Source organism: Triturus cristatus, chromosome 7, assembly GCF_964204655.1.
Source record: "Triturus cristatus chromosome 7, aTriCri1.1, whole genome shotgun sequence".
NCBI lineage: Eukaryota > Metazoa > Chordata > Amphibia > Caudata > Salamandridae > Triturus > Triturus cristatus.
This window is the reverse complement of record NC_140590.1, coordinates 1,855,849,690-1,855,868,525: the sequence shown is the minus strand read 5'-3', so window position 1 is coordinate 1,855,868,525 and position 18,836 is coordinate 1,855,849,690. Positions and strand designations below refer to the sequence as shown.

At 52.0% G+C, this 18,836-nt stretch overlaps 1 protein-coding gene across 1 annotated transcript in view; it reads right to left on the bottom strand.

Moving 5' to 3' along the window:
- The window catches only part of LOC146813464 (uncharacterized), an 89,577-nt gene that overhangs the window by 42,933 nt on the left and 27,808 nt on the right, over positions 1-18,836 (bottom strand). The window lies entirely within an intron of this gene.

The following is an 18,836-nucleotide window of genomic DNA, read 5'->3' as shown; positions in this document are numbered from 1 at the left end:
GAGAGAGAGAGAGAGAGAGAGAGAGAGAGAGAGAGAGAGTGTGAGTGAATGAGCGAGTGAGTGAGTGTATTTCAAGAAAGGAGTTTAACTCTTAACAGCGCTGAGATCTGATCTCAATTTTCAGTGTGGATAAGTGACTTAATGTGTACCACTGACATCTGCAGGTCACAGGTCGAATCCCAGCAAAGCAAACTCAGCATTTCATACTTTCGGGGTTGGAAAGTCTTGTATCAATAAACTGGGCGATATTAACACTTTCACACGGATAAGAAATGACAGGAGGGTGATATAAAGGCCTACATTAAAAGTGGCAATTAAAGTAAAAGTATGTTCTAATGGGCTGATGGAAGAGTGGAACTACTTACCCATGGCTGTTAAAGAGTTGTTTCTGATGAATACTTCTAACTGCAGATTTCTCATCTTGTGACCCTCCCCAGGCACCAGACTGCATATGGACGCTCTTGCAATAGGCCCGGCACAACAGGTGGCTCCGCAGCCACTGTCGCGACACTATCCTATCACTGGATTTATAAATATGGAGCCACATAAAGGCGCCACCCTAGCATGCAGACCTCAGTTCCTCTTTTCACCCTAAATCTCTTAAAATCATGTTCTGGCAGTGTATAGGGACACAACCATGGGGACGACAAGATTCAAGCTGGGCCGTACATGTTGAAAGCAGATGTCATTTATGGACCTCCACAACAGCTGCTTATGGTGCTTTGGCACCAAGAGCAATACCACGTCCTTTGACAACCGTTCCCTAATGCACCCGAAGGCCATCAGTGAACGTGAGACTAAGGTCTACATCGCAGAACATAAAAAGCAGGGCGATTTTGGTCGAGGTTGCCCTCATCACAGAGGTCAAAGAAAATGTCGAAAGCCAAGATCAGAGAAAAGTCACAGAAGAAGCACAAGAAGTTCCAGATGCTCCTGTTCCAGAGAGAGTTCACACAATTGCCACTCATAGCATTGAACGTTAACTGCGACTTCAGATTAGGAACAGGGTCTGAGATGGATACCGATGTGGAACAATTTCTTAGGGCATTGTTGACTTCACCATTTACATTTACTGCACTGACCTGTCAGTGCTCCAGTTCAGCTTCTGCCAACAGCCCCTCCCTGGCCCGACCGGATCCTGTGCTGCACCTCAACTCCTCTGTTGCAGGCCTCATCGCTTGGTGCTCTGTGGACACTGGTTCCAGCTCTATCCCAGGTTCTGATTTCAGATCCAGGTAAATTCCTGGAAGGGCTCTTCCAATGCAATGCCAGGATACACTATAACCAAAGCTAATTCCCAAGCTGATGAGGGTTTTCCACCAGTCCCTATCACTGAACAACATTACTTCTGGAGACTGGAGGACATTTTTTGGATAGGATTTAAACGCATTAAAAGGTCTCCAATATGTTCCACGCAATGAGGAGGCAGATACCTTAGTCCCTCCTCGTAATACAGATGCTGGCCTGTAGCTTGACTTGCAAAACGCCGGTGGCTCGGATACATCCCAGGAGTCTGTCCTTGATTCACCCTTGGGACTCCATACAAAAGGAATGTGCCTCTTTTGGAATGGTTAGTTCACAGGACATGGGGAGGGAATGTGGCCCAGCTGCCAAAGATGCCCACCTTAGGTCCAGGCACTTTGGCAAGGAAGCCAATGCAGCCATAGAGAGATTTAAAACAGCATTGCAGCCAGCTCCTGGGGTCATTTCAACCCACTCACCAGCTCTATCAGCAATAGCAGTAGATTCAGAGGATACATGTGGGTCTCATGTAGTGCCAGCAACAATCCTCTCAGCCTGTGCCACATTTCATGGCCGCAGTGGAGATGTGGCACAAAAAGACAAGAACAACCACAGCAGCAACAGCCCTCATCCTTCCCTTCTCCTGGCATCACTCCCAAACCTCTTTAGTTCATTTGCCATCATCCGTTGAGGCTGGAAGGCAACATAGTCCACCACTGTCTACGATACTGTCGCTCCATCACATTGGACCTCGAGGCCCTTCAAATTGTCCAATTTGGCTATCACCTTCCTTTGTCGGAAATTTCTCCCAGCATTTGTCCCAGCTTACAGTAAGATGTCAGCAAATCACACCAACAATCTGTCCGATGAAGTGCTGATGTTGCTACCAAAGCGGCGATGCAGCTCATACTAGAGGGTGATGTGAATGGATTACTACTCGCTGTATTTTCTGGTCCCTAAGAAGGACAAGAATAGAGACCGATTCTCAATTCTGTCAGAACTAATGCACATATTCAGTACCACCAGGATCAATACAGGATATGACTTAAGACACGGGTAACATCTTAAAAGTGCCACTCAAATTTGACTGGAATCTATTTTTTCTGGCCACTAAGTTAAACAGGAGACTAGTGGATTGAAAAGATGACAGTTCCTTCCGTGATACGGCTTTGGAGGAGTCCAAGACATACAAATAAAAGGCACTTGGACTTAAGGTGCACTTCACTGTGCCATATGTGGAACCTCAATACAGCTCCAACAATCTTGATGCATGCTCCTTCCGAGTCTCTTCACAGCGCTACTCTAAGACCTAGAAACACGTGTTTCTCATTCCAATTACTTCAGCACGTCACAGTGTACTGCAGATCAGCCTCTGTATACTAACATCTTCCCTGGAATGTTGGAGCTTCGGACTCGTGCGTCTTTTCTTCCAAAAAGTGATGTCCCCTTTCCGTGTGGGGTAGTCCATGATGCTCCACGCATTATTTTTTCAGCTAGATCCAAGCTGTGTCCATAGCTTCTACAATAATAGGAGTAAGGAATACCATCTATAAGATCCGCTGCTTGTCATGCACAGTAGAGTAAACAAAGAAAAGGCGACTCAGAAGAGAACCGTTTCATTATGGAATGTCTTCTCCAATAAGGTGTGCTACACCTTGGTCAAGAACAATCCCCAAGGCCTTTGAGCTCATTCCACCAGAGAAAAAGACTTGAATACTGCCCTAGGGCAGGGCTTTCCAGTTTCTGACATCTTCCATGTAGCCATCTATCTATACTTTCCCCAGGCTCTGCTGCATCGATTCACAAGTACTCATGGAAGGCCATGTTGAGCATTTGGGTCTGAAGGTCTTACTAGTCAAAAGGCTACTTCTCAGCCCTACCTCTTTGGAGGGCACTGCTTTTGTATCGATTCCCGAAGTGAGGGATCTATGGTTAGAAGATTCCACCAGAAGAATAAGGGCCCGATTAGGAGTTTGGCGGATGGGATACTCTGGCACAAAAGTGACAGATATCCCACCCGCAGTATCACTAGCTCCACAGGATATAATTGAATTGCAATTTGCCAGAAGGGATATCCGTCACGTTTGTGTTGTAGTAACCAGTCCGCCAAATTAGTAATCAGTGCATAGTTATTTACCTGCGGGAATACTCTTTCTGGTGGATACTTTATCTAACCACAGATTCCTCACCACCTACTTGCTCTGTGGGGTGAAATTTAGGGATACAAGCAGGTTCCACACTTGATTTAGAAAACTGCAATTTAATCTGTCACACTTTCTTATGCCTCTATGGGCGCAGAAATGAATGATAATTAAACGGATATCAACACGCAGTGTGGTGCCTTTATGCATCATGTCCGATACCCAGGTGAAGTTGCGAGAGAGGCAGTGGTGCCACCCACCGACTTGGAGGCGCTATTGCATTTGTTTCTCATTTGTTCAGACGTAAATGTCCAGTATTTGTAAAGCGCAAACAATTACCCGAAGGTGTCAAGGCGCTGGGGGCCCGTCGGGAAGATTACGCGAGCTATTGCCCAGAGTCACATGGTGCTGGGCTCATCCGCTGCCGGCACCGGGGATCGAACTGCGAGTCCCCGGGTTCTGGATCCAGTCTGGCACATGGAGACAGCCATGAGGTGAGGAAATTGCACGTAGATAAAAATATCCACCAGAAATGTAATCACCATGGGGAAGTAACTCAGCCATGAAGAGCTGTTGCTCATTCAGGAATCTGATCAACACAAGCAGATCTACCAACAAATCTTATCCGATCCAGCAGGAATGGAGAGAAAGAATCAAGATGTACAGATCTATCACGTAACCGAAGCAGGAGCTGACAGATACTAGGAGAGCTGATCAACTTGTGCAAGCCAAAAAGAAAATCTTTTCAGGGACACGCAGATAAGGAGACATGAAGAAATACGGTCATCTGACTTCTTCATAAACAAAAGCTAGTCAAACGCCAGCAATAAAACTGAAGAGACATTTGAGCTTAAAGACGTCCCCAACTGCTCAACTCCAATAAAGCCTAGAAAAGTAGTCAGTTTCTAATTGGTGTCTGCAACAGTCCCGGTTCCCAACTCACCTGCGCTCAGGTCCGTGCTGCTCTTTTCTATTACCTCATCAACTGGATCAATTAACATTGGCAGTGATTCACAGCCTTTGGTCGACTCACAATCAGTTTTGTAAAAAGAAAAATATGTAGAATAAGGTGACAGCTGATCTTTGCTTTCAAAATTAAGCTTACACAGGATTTAATTTGAAAATAAATCTTTCCAAGATATGGCCCTGGTATATTTATGTCAATGACTTTGCATTCATTATTGAAACATATCACAGTAAGCAGGCTCTGGCCCACAGCTAAGGATAAAATAAGGTCAGTGGAGGGCAACAGCGCTGCTTGGAATGAGCACAGAAACCCTTCTCCCTTAGTACTCATCATTCCATACATACCTGGCCAGCCTTCGGTGGCACAAACAAGCATTTGTAAATGTGTGACCGCTTGGAGGCGCAGGTGGACGAACCTGTGGCGGATACCGGCTGAGCAGTAGCTACTAACCTACAATCCACAGATAAATGAGGAGCGTGCGACTGCTTGGTATGATAGCTTCTGCATATGGAGTTTAGACCTGCTGGTTTACCCCCCCGCCCTCTTTCCCACCTTCTTCCTAGCAAACAGCTTGCTCTTTGCCAGGATATATATTCAGCCCCCGAGCAACACACCACCTGCGACGTGGTCATAATACACTGGTGAGCGCAGGACACTAGAGTAGTCCTAGTTGGGCGGGCTGCTATGGTGCAGACGTGGGCCATAGATGTAGGACATACAACGGCGCAGGGATTAATTGTAAGTGTTCCAGGCAGTGGAGTGCACTGTTTAGAGTTGTATATCTGGTTTTATTCACTTGCTCATTGCTTAAACCTGTATACAAAGATATCAGCTAAAGACCCGCAATTGGAGCCTGTAAAAGTGGATGATGTTTGAAATGTAAAGCATCACAAATGTATGCGTTGTTTACACATCGAATCAGTCTGTACGGTGGCACGTCCGCATGTACTGTATACAGCGATTACAGTAACAAGAAAAACAAAAACAAGCATATTTAAAGAACAATGGCACTTTACTTTCCAGGGCATTGTACATACATGCGCACAGAATACTTTTTTTGAGGCAACATGCTCTGTTTTTACAGATGATCCTATGTAGTTAAAAGGCACAACCATTTCCAAATAAATTAGAATAAGCATGTCTGTGAGAAAGTGACTCTTTACATGGTTAGCCCCCCCACTTTTTGCCTGGTTTTGATGTGGTTTTCGATTGTAGTGCACAGTGTCCCTGCCAAGCAGGTCTCTTGTGCTAATGCTTCTTCCCTACAAACGATGCCCCAGTTGGCCCTTCAGGCCCCCTGTAAGTGCCTAGTGAAGGTTACCTGGGTACCAAGGGCATTGGGACTGAAGAGAGTCCCCTACGGGCCCCTCACTTAGGCCCTGTAGACTGCCACTGCAGCATGCATGGCCTGGCGCAAAGAAAAAAAACAAAGTGGACATGGCACATTCCCTGTATGCCATGCCAGCTAGCAGTGCCTAAAATATAGGTAAGTCACCCCTCTAGCAGGCCTTACCAGCCCTAAGGCAGTGCACTATATCCCAGGTGTGGGTATATCTGCAGGAGCAGATCTGGCGCTACAACATTGGAGTCTATTCCTTAAAATTCAATGTGCCAGGGAAGCCATAGAGAGTACATTGGCTGGAAATTCAACAACTCGAGTTCCACAGCACCATGATGGCTTCATGGAACACAAGAGAGTTTGGTACCAAACGACTCCTCTCAATAAAGCCACACTGATGCCACTGTGGGATCTATTGTAACATGTACTCAGAGGTGCCCATTGAAAGCCTACCGATCCTGGTGTGGGCACAGATTGGCTTTAGGCAGCATGCCACACACAGATGTGTTTCTGGATCCCTGGGGGGCCTGCCACCTTTGTAATGTGACACCCAGCCTTGGCTGCTAGCAGCAGGTGGCAGCCCCCAGTTTACAGCCTCACTTTGGATGGATTACTACTCGCTGTATATATTGGATGGGAAAACTTAGGAGTTGTGCCCACCTTTGTAAACTCCACCCCTCAGGTGAAGGAGGCGAAGTTAAGCACCCTTTTCAGTCTCCTCTACCTTGAAGATAAGGGGACGCCTCCAATCAGGGCTAGGTCTATACCCCATCCCACAGAAGGGTGGATTAATAGTGGGTGTAGTCACCCCAGATAAGGTGCCCATTGGCCTTACCGACTCCTCCCCTTAAACACCCACTAAATTTAGTATTTAGGAAGCTCCCCAGACAGGAAAGTAGATCTGCGATGACCTAAGAGGAAAGAAAATATCCCTGCAGAGAAGACGGAACGAGACAACTGTCTTGGCCCCAGCCCTACAGGTCTGTCTCCAGCTTCGACAAACCTGTGACCTATCTTGCAGGCTGCGACATCTGAAAATCTTGGGAGGACTAATGCCTTCAAAAAAAGATTCCATCTCCCGTGGACAGCGTACATATCCAGAAGAAAACTACTCCAAGTGCTCCCCATCCAGCTGGAACCGTGACTCCTGCCCACTCTGCACCAGACGCCCACGGCCCGAGTCTGAGCGGCTCACCGGTGCAGTGAAGTTTCCCCAGCAATACTGACCTCAAATCTAGTGTTGGCTGACCTCGCCAGGCCTCCACAGGTCGCCTACAGTGTGAATCCAGAGGCTCCCCTGACCGCAACAAGGCTTCAATAAGAAGACTCTGAAGTCGGGAGGCACCCCTGCCTTCGTGCCACAGGTAATATATGTTTGGTGCTGCTTTGTCCCCCCCCCCCCGTGCTTATCCTAAACCCCAAAGCTTGGCCCTTGCAACCAATCTACTTACCCTCAAGCAGTGTGGCTTAGAGCACCCCCTTATCCACTGAAACGCACCGGGACGAACTCAGATTTCGACCTCTGAACCCAGCCACCCCTGTGAGGCTGGTGGTGCAGTTTTAGTACTTGCCTGACCCTTGCCCCCTGTTGACCTTTGGTCCCAAAGACTGGAATTGGGAGTATGACACTTGCCTGTTTAACTGTGATAATATTTTCCCCATAGGATAACATTGAACTATGCAGAAATTGTTTGAAGTGTAGATTTTTGCAAGGAAAAAGTATTCATATTTAGAAGCGTACTTACCCGGGGAGCGTGGCAAGGAGCTAACGAAGATGGCCGCACACTAGCGAGGCTCCGGTGACCCCCCTGCCCAACCCAACATTATGTCCCATCCGTTCAATAATCTACATGAATGGTGCTGTAACCTCAGTAAAAACTTTGGTGACCAATACGGCCTCGTACAACAAAATTACAAAACTTAGAGTAGAAAAGGCCGGGATCGGACCTGAGCCTGGCCGCGAGGTAAAGCCAGGCAGTAAAGTTGTGAGCATTCCCGCAGAAGTGAGCATGCAAAAGCCCCACGGGTGGAACTGACGAGGTACAACCACCGGTGTTCAAGTCGCTGCCGGCTCAGCTGGAGAGAGCAAGCATCCTGGTCAGAGTGGTGAGGACACGACGCCCGACTGAAAACTGCAGCAGATGGGGAGGGGCTGCCTAAAAAGCTCCGAGGGGGACGTCTTATTGTCCCCTGGCCTCCACCCGCTGGGGAAGTGACACAGCGACGGAGCAGTACTGCACCAGTACAGACTGAATGGTGGAGCTAATGCAGCGCACACAGGTACATGGAGCAAAGCCTGCCAACACAACGCAAACTAGCAGAGTGGTCACTCAACAAGCAACAGGCAAGGGCTCATCGTCCGACCGTAGAAGCAGCACTGAACTAGCCTGGTCCGATACGGCAGAAGCCAGTTTATAATTGGGCCAGATACACTGGCCGCCTAATCAAGGAAGGCAAGTGAAGGGAGAGTCAGGCAGTCCACACAACATAAACGTGCAACGGGGAGCAATGACCAGCGCTGGGCCCAGCATTTGAGAGCCGGATGAGCCGACAAGAAACAAAAGGCAATGAAAAGGAGTGGGAGGGGCCACCTGCACCTGTGGTGGACCACAGAGGATCACCAGTAAACGAGCCCCCCTGAGAGGAAGTCACCCCAGACGGGGTGCCCTGAAGGTTGGTAGGGCGGCAGAAAGCCCTGGAAGGTGGAAAGATGATCCTCCGGGGGTGAAGGGTACAAACTAAGACGCTGCCAGGGCTTGCAGGGCAGGTCACATGGATAGACAACAGCACTCACCAGTGGATGCCATACAACACAGTGGTCCTGCGGATCGGCACAGTGTGCCAGAAGTACAAGACGGCTCCTTGGCGGACAGGCATGAATTGACGCAAGCACCGCAGCGCTGAAACAAACGTCGGCCTTTGCGATTGAACCACAAGTGGTGCCTCAACGGGAACAATAAGGTGTGGTGGTGGAGGAGTTGCACCCAGACAAAACAGACTTTCCACAAGGCAGGTGGGTTAATACCCTGGTGGACTGCCAACGTGGTCTCCATCTCTCAGTCAGCCCACAGTAGAAAGCGCATATGACAGGCAGAAAGGGAAGGGGCGGCTCACACCAGACTAAACTGGATACGTATACATGGCAAAAAGGCCAACAAGCAACTGGGGACCCGGCGGATCGGTCTCAAGCTCTGGCACAACCAACAATGGAAAAGAGGACGTCACTTAACACAATATCATGGCTGCTTTCAACAATGTACACATTTCTCTGGAAATGTGAATGGACTATGTAATGACTGAAAATTAGGGCAGACTTGCGTAAAATGGATGCAAGAGTCAAGGATGTGGAAGACACATCACAAAGTCTGAAGGCCGATACAACAATCCTCAAGCAACAAGTCAGTGATCTGCAAGCCACGACCAAAACACTTATGATTAGACAATTACGAGGGCAGATCGAGGCAGAACAATGTCCGAATTATCAGAGTCCCGGAGCGAGCAATGGGCCTGCAGCAGATCTATTTGTGGGAGAACTGGTCTTAAAACACCTATTGCGCGAGGACTTTCAAACTATTTTTGTATTAAAAAGGCCCATCGAGTACCGGGAGGAAGACCGAAGCCACCCACCCCCCCCCCCCCCGATATTGGCCAGAGTCTTCAACTTCCGGGACAGAGACGTCATATTGCAAACCGCATGCAGTGCTCCGCCCCTTCAGTACGACAACAGCACAATCACATTTTTTCCAGACTGCGCCATGAAAGTGCAAAAAACAAGTTACTGGGGGGAGTTTTAGTTCTGCTTCAGTTAGCGGGGGGGGGGGGGGGGGGTCGTCCGTTCTTACTTTGTAGCATTGACACAACCCACGGAACAGACAATAGCATCCCAGGGCAGCAGGTGTGATCGGGACAAGACGGCTAAAGGGAGACTTGACTTGGCCTCTGTCCTTAAAGTGATCCATTAGATGGTGAGGAAATAAATAGGCTTCACCGAACCAACCATGACTGACAGTACCACAGAAACGCACCTGGTGGGTACCACTCGCAAGGCCTTGGATAGATGGGGATACCAACTAATTGCACATGCAGGGTTTACCTTGGGGTCCAGAGGGACGGGGATACTTTTACGTAAGCACTTTCCCTTTATTAAAAAACAGACCTGGACGAACGTGCATGGCAGATATGCGGCCATAACAGGCACATTGGAAGGAAGACCAATTAATATCCTGTCAGCTCACATCCCGCCAGCTCTTCTGAATTAACCCTGCCAGACTTTAGCAAGTAAAACTTAACTTACCTAATGGCGATCTGAATACGGTATTGTGCGATCAGAAAGATCGCAATCCCCCCAAGTCACCCATGTGTTTATTCAGTTCTTGCAGACTTCCCAATGGCTTTGGGACTCACTGATGTGTGGTGAGCACGTAATCCACAATCACTGCAATATGCATTCCATTCTGGAGCTCACAAAAGCCTGTCACAAATATACTACTTGCTAGCACTGGGTGACCGAGAGCCGAATTTTAGAGAGGTGAGACATCTGGCACAGGGAATCTATGATCATTACCCAATATGTGCCTGCTATGTTCTGGGCACCCCACCGGTTCGGAAAAAGATTTCCCTACATCCCTTTTATCTGAAAATCCTGCACATAAGAAAGGGAATAATTCAGAACACGGATCTCTATTTCAAAGAAAAGGAATGATCGATCAAGTCTCTGCAGATTTTTTCTGGAAAGCATTCAAAACCGTAATCAAAGGGTAGGCTCTCTTGCTTACAGTAAGCCACAAAAAATATAAGGGGGGTGGGGGGGGAGAAGACGTTGGAAGAGCTGAGATAGACACACTAGACGAGGAGACTAACATCGTGCACATGGACAACAAAACTGCCAGACACACCCTAAACATAAGGCAGCAAGAGTATAAAAGCCTAGTGGCAGCCAAGACCAGATACATAGCAACACAGCACAAAATATACGAGATGGGAGACAGGGCTGGGAAACTGCTAGCCTGGCTTGAGAGACCCAAACAGGCGGACCGTTGGGTAGCCGTACTGAGGTTAGACTTTGAAGGACCCGCAGGAGAAAGCAGAAGCTTCTGTGACCCACTTCACACACTTGTACTCTCCCACTACATCCACCACAGTGGACAACTTTAGGGAAATACTGGCAGACCATCCCCTTGCACTGGAAGATAGATCACTAGAACGCGACCGAACGGAGGACAAAATAACCTCTGTGCTCCGCAGCATCCAATACGGAAAGTAGGCAAAAAGGTATCTCGCTGAAAGATCAAAGCTTGGACCCCATTGCAGTAATATACAAACAGGGCAAACCGGTGGAGTGCTGCAGCTATTACTGGCCCATTTCACTGCTTCATGCGGAGGCTAAAATTCTGGTCAAACTGCCGGCGCCTCGGCTGCTCCACATCATCAACAAATTGATCCACGTAGACCAATCTGGCTTCATGTTGGGGCGCAATAGAGCACTAAACTTGCGCCGCTTTCATGAAGTGTAGGGAAGAATAGGTATGATTAAGGAAGACGTGGTGAAAGTCTCTCTAAACGCCTGCATGGTTTTGGACACCATTAGTGGCTTTCAATTTGCAGTCTTAGAACAAATGGGATTTGGCCCAAAATATTTGGTATGGCTCAAATTGCTGTATACAAATCATTTAGCACAAGTGGTGGTGAATGGCCATATCTCAAGCACGTTTCCTCTCAAACGAGGGACACGTAAGGGCTGTACCCTGTCGCCACTAATCTTCACTCTTCTGCTTGAGCCCTTGGATCAGAAGAGACCCACTGATTTGGGGGACTACGCTGGGCTGAAGGATAGAATCTCCTTATATGCGGATGATGTACTCTTGTATGTCGCATCGCTGCATTCCTCCATTAATAGAGTCCTGCAGATTTTCACCAACTTCGGAAAGAATTCAGGTTATACCACACACTGGTCCAAATAGACAATATTTATTCTGCACGGCCCAACTCCAATGCTACCATCGGACTGCGGGCGGGGGTGGTAACAGCGGGCTTCTGTATTTAGGGCTCTTTGCCACAGCGGACCCGGACTTCTTTTATACCTGCAACCTACAAGGCACCCTAACACGCTTACATAGTGACATACAACACTGGTTTTTCGCATTGCGGCGGTTCCTGTATGCCCTACAAAACACATCATTCAAGGTCTCCGACGCCTATTTTAAAACAATTGAGAGCGAGGTAAGAGCACTACTGTGGGATGGGATGCCCCCGTGAATAGCAACACAGAAACTCACAACTGGATGGTGCGATGGTGGGATTGCACTACCTAACATTCAGGCATACTACTGGGCAGCCCAACTGGTGGTCATCAACCAGTGGGTACACCGACAGCATGACGAGCCGGCATACCAGATAGACAGGTTACTCATGGGTCCCGGGGCTACAGAATCTGACGGGCCCACCAAAACACATGATCACCCTTTAGCACCCAGTGACCAAGAAGCTGGGATGGCATTATAGAGTGACCCAGGCTATGCCCCTATGGGAGGCAGAAAGACTTAGTAGGCTAAGTAGCTGCCTGGGATTTGAAAAATGGGACATCCTAGGTACCTCGAGGGTGGGAGACCTGTGGTCGAAGGGAGGGGTAATCCCATGCTCAGACTTACAGCGAGAATATGATATGGCGGCTACAGAAACTTTCAGGTACTTACAAATAAGACATGCCCTTACATCAGCCATCCGACCAGACATAGACCTGCCCAAGACGTCCCCACTGGAGCATAGACTTCTGACTAACTATATGGGCCGAAGAGCAAGCTCCATGACATACCAAAAACGAATCTTTAATTTGCCTGACCCTCTCCTGCATTTTTCCAAGCTCTGGCAGAAAGATGAAGAGACCCCAGAAGAGGAGGATAGCATTAGCCTCCCTACGTGAATTAGCCATATCATCAAGACTTAAGCCAGTCCAAATTAAAATACTTCACAGGTCCTACCTTTCCTTTGGCACCCTAACAAAAATCAGAAGGAAGGAGGACTCTAAGTGCAGAAGACTTTGCGAACAGGAGGGTACGTTCTACCACATATTATGGGAATGCCCAGCTATTAAACAATATTGGGAGTTTATAACGTCTCAAATGCAAGAGGTGTGCGGGAGGGGCCTTCAACCCACACCCAAACTGTGTCTTCTTAACATATGGGAACCGTCAGACTTGAGCAGCAAGGAGCAGCTCTGGGTCACCTTGGGAGTGACAATTGCAAAGCGGATCATTGCTTGAAAACGGGGACCAGCAAGACACCAATGCTGGGGGAGTGGGAAAGAGACAGACTGGTCTATGATAGCCGAAAAGGTCTACGAAGGCAGAGGTTGGACCAGATATGGGGTAAATGGAATGCACATAGGGATGTTGTTGGACAGGCCACATGAAGGGCTCGCTCCCTCCCCGCATGACACGGCCCAAGCCCCGGACTCCTAGGTGTTACCCCCAAGAGCAACCCGCACCCCGTCTCCCGACGGAACTCCTGCCCCCGGACATCCATGTATCATGGGGCCGAACCACTACCGGCTCCCCCGGCCGGATCAGTCGCCATCTTGGACACTGCGCCACGAGGCCGCGTGGCCTCAGCTCGACCCTAACCCTGGGCCTGGGCCTGGCCCGGCCCCGACAGCCCGGCACCACCATCCACCCAGGAGGTGAACGGACCACTTGGCAGGTCAATGGGAGAAAGAAGTGCCGATGGCTCTCCCCCGCCAGGTGCCGATCGCCCTCCAGCTCCCCCGGGCGCTGGCTCCACCCCCTGCTGGGTGTCTGGACTCCCTCATCCCGGACCCCCCGACCTCCAAGTGCGAGGGTCCGGACATCAAAGGGCGCCAGACCTATAACTAGGGCAGCTCCAGAGCAGGAAGGCAGTTGTATCCTGGAGTCGAGAGACACCGAGAAGAACTCAGCCTTGACGGACTACCGGCGCTGCCGTAGCCCTGCCTTGTGAATCATCGTCCTGCCTGCTGGCGCTGCCGCGGCCTTCTGCATCATCCATCCTCGTCGGGACCTGCTGGCGCTGCCGCGGACCGTTGTAACGACCACCTTCGTCGGGACCTGCTGGCGCTGCCGCGGACCGTTGTAACGACCACCTTCGTCGGGACCTGCTGGCGCTGCCGCGGACCGTGTAACGACCACCTTCATCGGGACCTGCTGGCGCTGCCGCGGACCGTGTAACGACCACCTTCACCGGGACCTGCTGGTGCTGCCGCGGCCCGTCCAAGCTAGAACACCGAGCTCGAGGATTGTGAGCTATCCACCATACCATCTCAGCTACCAGATTGGTAACCAGACTGTCCCGCTACCCCCTTTCCCAAACCAAGAGACTAGAATCGAGGGGACCCCTGAGTCCAGACCTCCTTGTACCATTTCATCGTACCTTAAGAAATCGCCTATAAAGAACGTTAAATCCTATCCTTGTGTGGTGTGTATCTGTGGGGGGGAAGTTACTCATCTGTACGATCACCGGAGACGGCTCTCCCCGGAGACCTCTCCCCTTGTCCTCGGCCGACCCTCCCGGTCCGTCTAACATTGGTGGCCAGCGGCGCGATCCGAATCAACACGTAATCGTACAGAGAGTAGATCACCCCACGACAAAACCACGATGTCAACCAAAGAGAGCGGATCCACCGAGAAATTCCAGATGGATAAATTGGAAGAGTATAGCCATCGTGAACTGAAACAATTCTGCATGGAACTAGGCATTGCTACCACCGGCCTGAGTACCAAAGACGATTTTAAGCACGCCATTGAGTCATGGGCAGAAACCGGGGTCGCCGGATCCCCAGACCAAAACAGTGCAGCATCGGAGAGGAACGCCACGGCTCCCGAGGAGCGAGGAACGGGCCTCTCGCAGGAAGAGATCCAAGAAAGGGAAAAAACAGATTACATGAGTTAGAAATGGCACGACTCAAAATGGACGGTGAACTAAAATTAGCCGAGCAAAAACTGAACCTAGAACATCTGCGGCTCCGAGAAGAACGGGAGGAAAAACAGAGGCAGAGAGAGCTCGAAGAAAAAAGACTAACATTCGAACACGAGCGCAAACTGGCAGAAATAGAACTACGGAAGCAGAACAAAGAACCGGAGGTGCCCGAGCGACCGCGCACCCCGGGAGCGACAGAAAAGAAGGTCCACATCCCCAAGGATGTTGTCCGAGAGTATGTCCGAGAGGACGACATACAACAGTGGTTCAAGGCCTACGAGATCGCCATGACCTCCCACCGGATCGATCGAAGTGACTGGGGAGCCGGCCTATGGGGGAGGTTCGTCAACGAAGGCCGCGATGCCCTACTGCAGCTCCCAGACCATCAGATGTCATCCTATGACCACATGAAGGCTGCCCTCCTCACCCGATATGGGCTCACACCCGAAATGTACCGCCAGAGGTTTCGGGACTGCACCCGGATCCCGGGTACAACATGGGTGGAATATGTCAACTATTTCAGCCGAGCCTTCGAGGGTTGGATCAAGGGAAGCCACGTAACGACCTACGAGCAACTTTTTAATCTCATGGTGTGGGAGCACCTGTCTAACAACTGCTTCGTCGAGCTCAGGCAGCACCTCCTCGACAGTAAATTGACTGACCCACGGCAACTCGCCGCCGAAGCTGACCGGTGGGAAAGCACCCGAGTGGGCCGGAGAGGGCCACACGAGCAGAACCGGAACAACCAAGGTCAGCACCGTCCCCGAGGAGGAGGAGGAGGCCAGGGGCGAGGGAGAGACACCGTCCCGGCCGCTCCCGCTGCCAGCACCCCGCCCCCGGCCAGCCGGGGCAACCCCCCGATGCGCCCGGGGTTCCGAGCCAACGTCACGTGTCACCGATGCCAGCGAGTCGGCCACTACGCCAATGACCCGAACTGTCCACAGAACCAAACTCCAAAACCCCGCCAGGTAGCTGCCGCCGCCCTGGGGGGAGAACAAATCTCCGAAGAACAAGAAGAATACGAGCAGGCCCAACAAGAGTGGGAACCGGCCGCCATGGTTCTAGCGTGCCTAGGGGGAAAAGACATGGTCCCGCGGGCCCCCCTACCCGCCAACACCAGAAAATATAGCCAGTGGGTAAACATTAATGGGCGCCGGGCCGAAGCCCTACGTGACACAGGGGCCAGTGGGACGGCCGTCCGCTGTCACCTGGTAAAACCAGAGCAGATCCTGCCGAATATTCTCTGCCCCGTCCGCTCAGCCGACAATTCCGAGAGTCTATGTCGGATGGCCTGCGTCCCCTTCGAATGGGGAGGGGTCTCCGGCATGTTGAAGGTGACGGTCCGGGATGATGCCCCCGTGGACTGTCTCCTGGGGAATGATCTGGAGAGTTCCCCGTGGGCCGCCGTCGAAAGAAGAGAGCACCTGGGGATGCTGGGCCTCCCGGACTGGGCGTGCGTAACCACCCGGTCCATGGCCGCCCGTGCCATCCCCCGACCAGAAGAACCAGAATGGCCTGCACCTCCTCCCCCGATCGCTCCAGTAGAGGACACCGACCATACCCACCCCCCAGAGCAAACCCCCGAAGGGGTCGCCCAGCCCCAGGACCTTCCCGGCCTGGCTCAGTGGCGTCAAGAAGGGGGGCCCACCCAGGAACAGTTCTGCCAGGAGCAGAAGACCTGTCCCTCCCTCGAGGGACTCCGCCAGCAAGCCATCGCCCAGAGCGCAGGGGACTCCAACGGAGCCCATTGGGTCTATTGGGATAACGACCTGCTATACAGTGAACAGAGAATCGCGGAATTAGGGGCCAGTCGAGTGCTGGTGGTGCCCCTCCGTTTCAGAGACTTCCTGCTAAATTTGGCCCACGATGTCCCTCTGGCGGGACACCTGGGCCAGGACAAAACCTACAGTCGCCTGGTGACCCACTTTTTCTGGCCGAGGATGCGAAACGACGTCCTCAACCACTGCCGGTCCTGCCCCACGTGCCAGGCCAGCGGGAAGAGCGGCCGCAAGCTCAAAGCACCTCTGCAACCCTTCCCAGTTGTCACCACCCCGTTCGAGAGGGTGGGAATAGACATTGTGGGGCCCCTGGACCCCCGCACAGCACAAGGACATCGGTTCATCCTGGTACTGGTGGACCACGCCACCCGCTACCCCGAGGCTGTGCCCCTGCGAACTGTAACAGCTCCGGTGGTCGGCCGGGCCTTAATGGGGATCTTCTCCCGGGTGGGCTTCCCCCGAGAAGTCGTCAGCGACCGAGGCACAAACTTTCTCGAAATATATGAAGTCCCTCTGGCAACAGTGCGGGGTCACCTACCGATTCACGACCCCCTATCATCCTCAAGGAAACGGACTAGTTGAGCGATTCAACCGCACGCTCAAGGGAATGATTGGGGGATTGGAAGAGCCCCTCCGTCGCCAGTGGGATGTACTACTTCCGTGCCTCCTCTTCGCCTATCGAGAAGTTCCCCAGAAGTCCCTCGGTTTTAGCCCCTTCGAACTGTTGTACGGGCACCCTGTGCGAGGGCCCCTCAGCCTAGTCAAAGAAGGTTGGGAGATGGCCCCCCTAAGGACCCCTCCAGACGTCTTCAAGTACCTCCTGGCACTACGCAATCAGACCCGGCGATTCAGGGAAATGGCAAAAGCGAATCTTGAGGCCAGTCAGGAGGACATGAAAAAATGGTACGATCAAAATGCCTCCTCCGTCGAATTCGAACCTGGTCAACAAGTGTGGGTGATGTCCCCCACCGAACCATGTGCCTTGCAGGACAAGTGGACGGGGCCCTTCAAAGTGGTCGAACGCAAGAGCCCCGTCACCTATCTCATCGATATGGAGTCTCCCCGGAACCCCCTCCGGGTCCTCCACACCAACAGACTCAAACCCCACTTTGTGCGCTCGGAACTCAGCCTCCTGATGGCTACAGACAGTGGGGCGGAAGAAGACTCCGAGCCTCTCCCTGATCTCCTGAAGACTCAGGAGAAAGACGGTTCCGTGGACGGGGTCCGGCTCTCCGATGCCCTCACCCCAGAGCAACGCCAAGGCTGCCGGGACCTCCTGCTGCAGTTTGCTACTCTGTTTTCCCTCACCCCAGGGGTCACCCCCTGGTGCTTGCACGACGTGGACACAGGGGACAGTCCCCCTATCAGACACCGGGCATACCGCGTACCAGATCGGGTGCGGGCCTGCATCCAAGAGGAAGTGTCCAAGATGCTCACGCTCGGGGTCATCGAGCCCTCGGACAGCCCCTGGGCCAGCCCGGTCGTGCTGGTCCCCAAAGCCGCTGCCCCCGGCACCACTCCTGAACTCCGATTCTGCGTCGACTATCGGGGCTTGAATGCTGTCACCAGGACCGACGCTCATCCCATCCCCCGAGCGGATGAATTGATCGACCGCATGGGGGCTGCCCGCTACCTCAGCATCTTCGACCTGACAGCGGGCTACTGGCAGATCGGTCTCACACCCCGAGCCCAAGAACGGTCCGCCTTTTCTACCCCCGATGGCCACTACCACTTCAAGGTCATGCCCTTCGGCATGAAGAATGCCCCAGCTACTTTTCAGCGCCTAGTGAACCAGGTCTTGGCGGGGCTCGAAGAGTTCAGCGCCGCCTACCTGGACGATATCGCTGTGTACAGCCGCCACTGGTCCGACCACCTCCGAGAGGTCCTGCAGGCCCTCCAGCGGGCCGGCCTCACAATCAAGGCCGGCAAGTGCCAAATTGGTCAGGGGTCCGTGACCTACCTCGGACACCAGGTGGGAAGCGGTCTGGTGGCCCCTCTGCAACTCAAAATCGCTGCCATCCAGTCCTGGCAACCCCCAGTCACGCAGACCGAGGTCCGAGCCTTCTTGGGACTCACCGGCTACTACCGGCGGTTTGTGAGGGACTATGGCAGCATTGTGGGGCCCCTCACGGGTCTCACGTCCAAAAACCAACCGAAGAAGATTAACTGGACCCCCGACTGTCAAGCGGCCTTCGAGAAGCTGAAAGCCGCCCTGTGCACCGCCCCTGTGCTCCAGGCCCCCGATTACAGTCGGGAATTCATTGTGCAAACGGACGCCTCCGACCACGGCATCGGGGCGGTTCTCTCCCAGCTGAACCCCGAGGGTCTTGACCAGCCGGTGGCCTTCATCAGCAGACGCCTCCTGGCCCGAGAACAGCGCTGGAGCATAATCGAGAGGGAGGCCTTCGCAGTGGTGTGGGCCC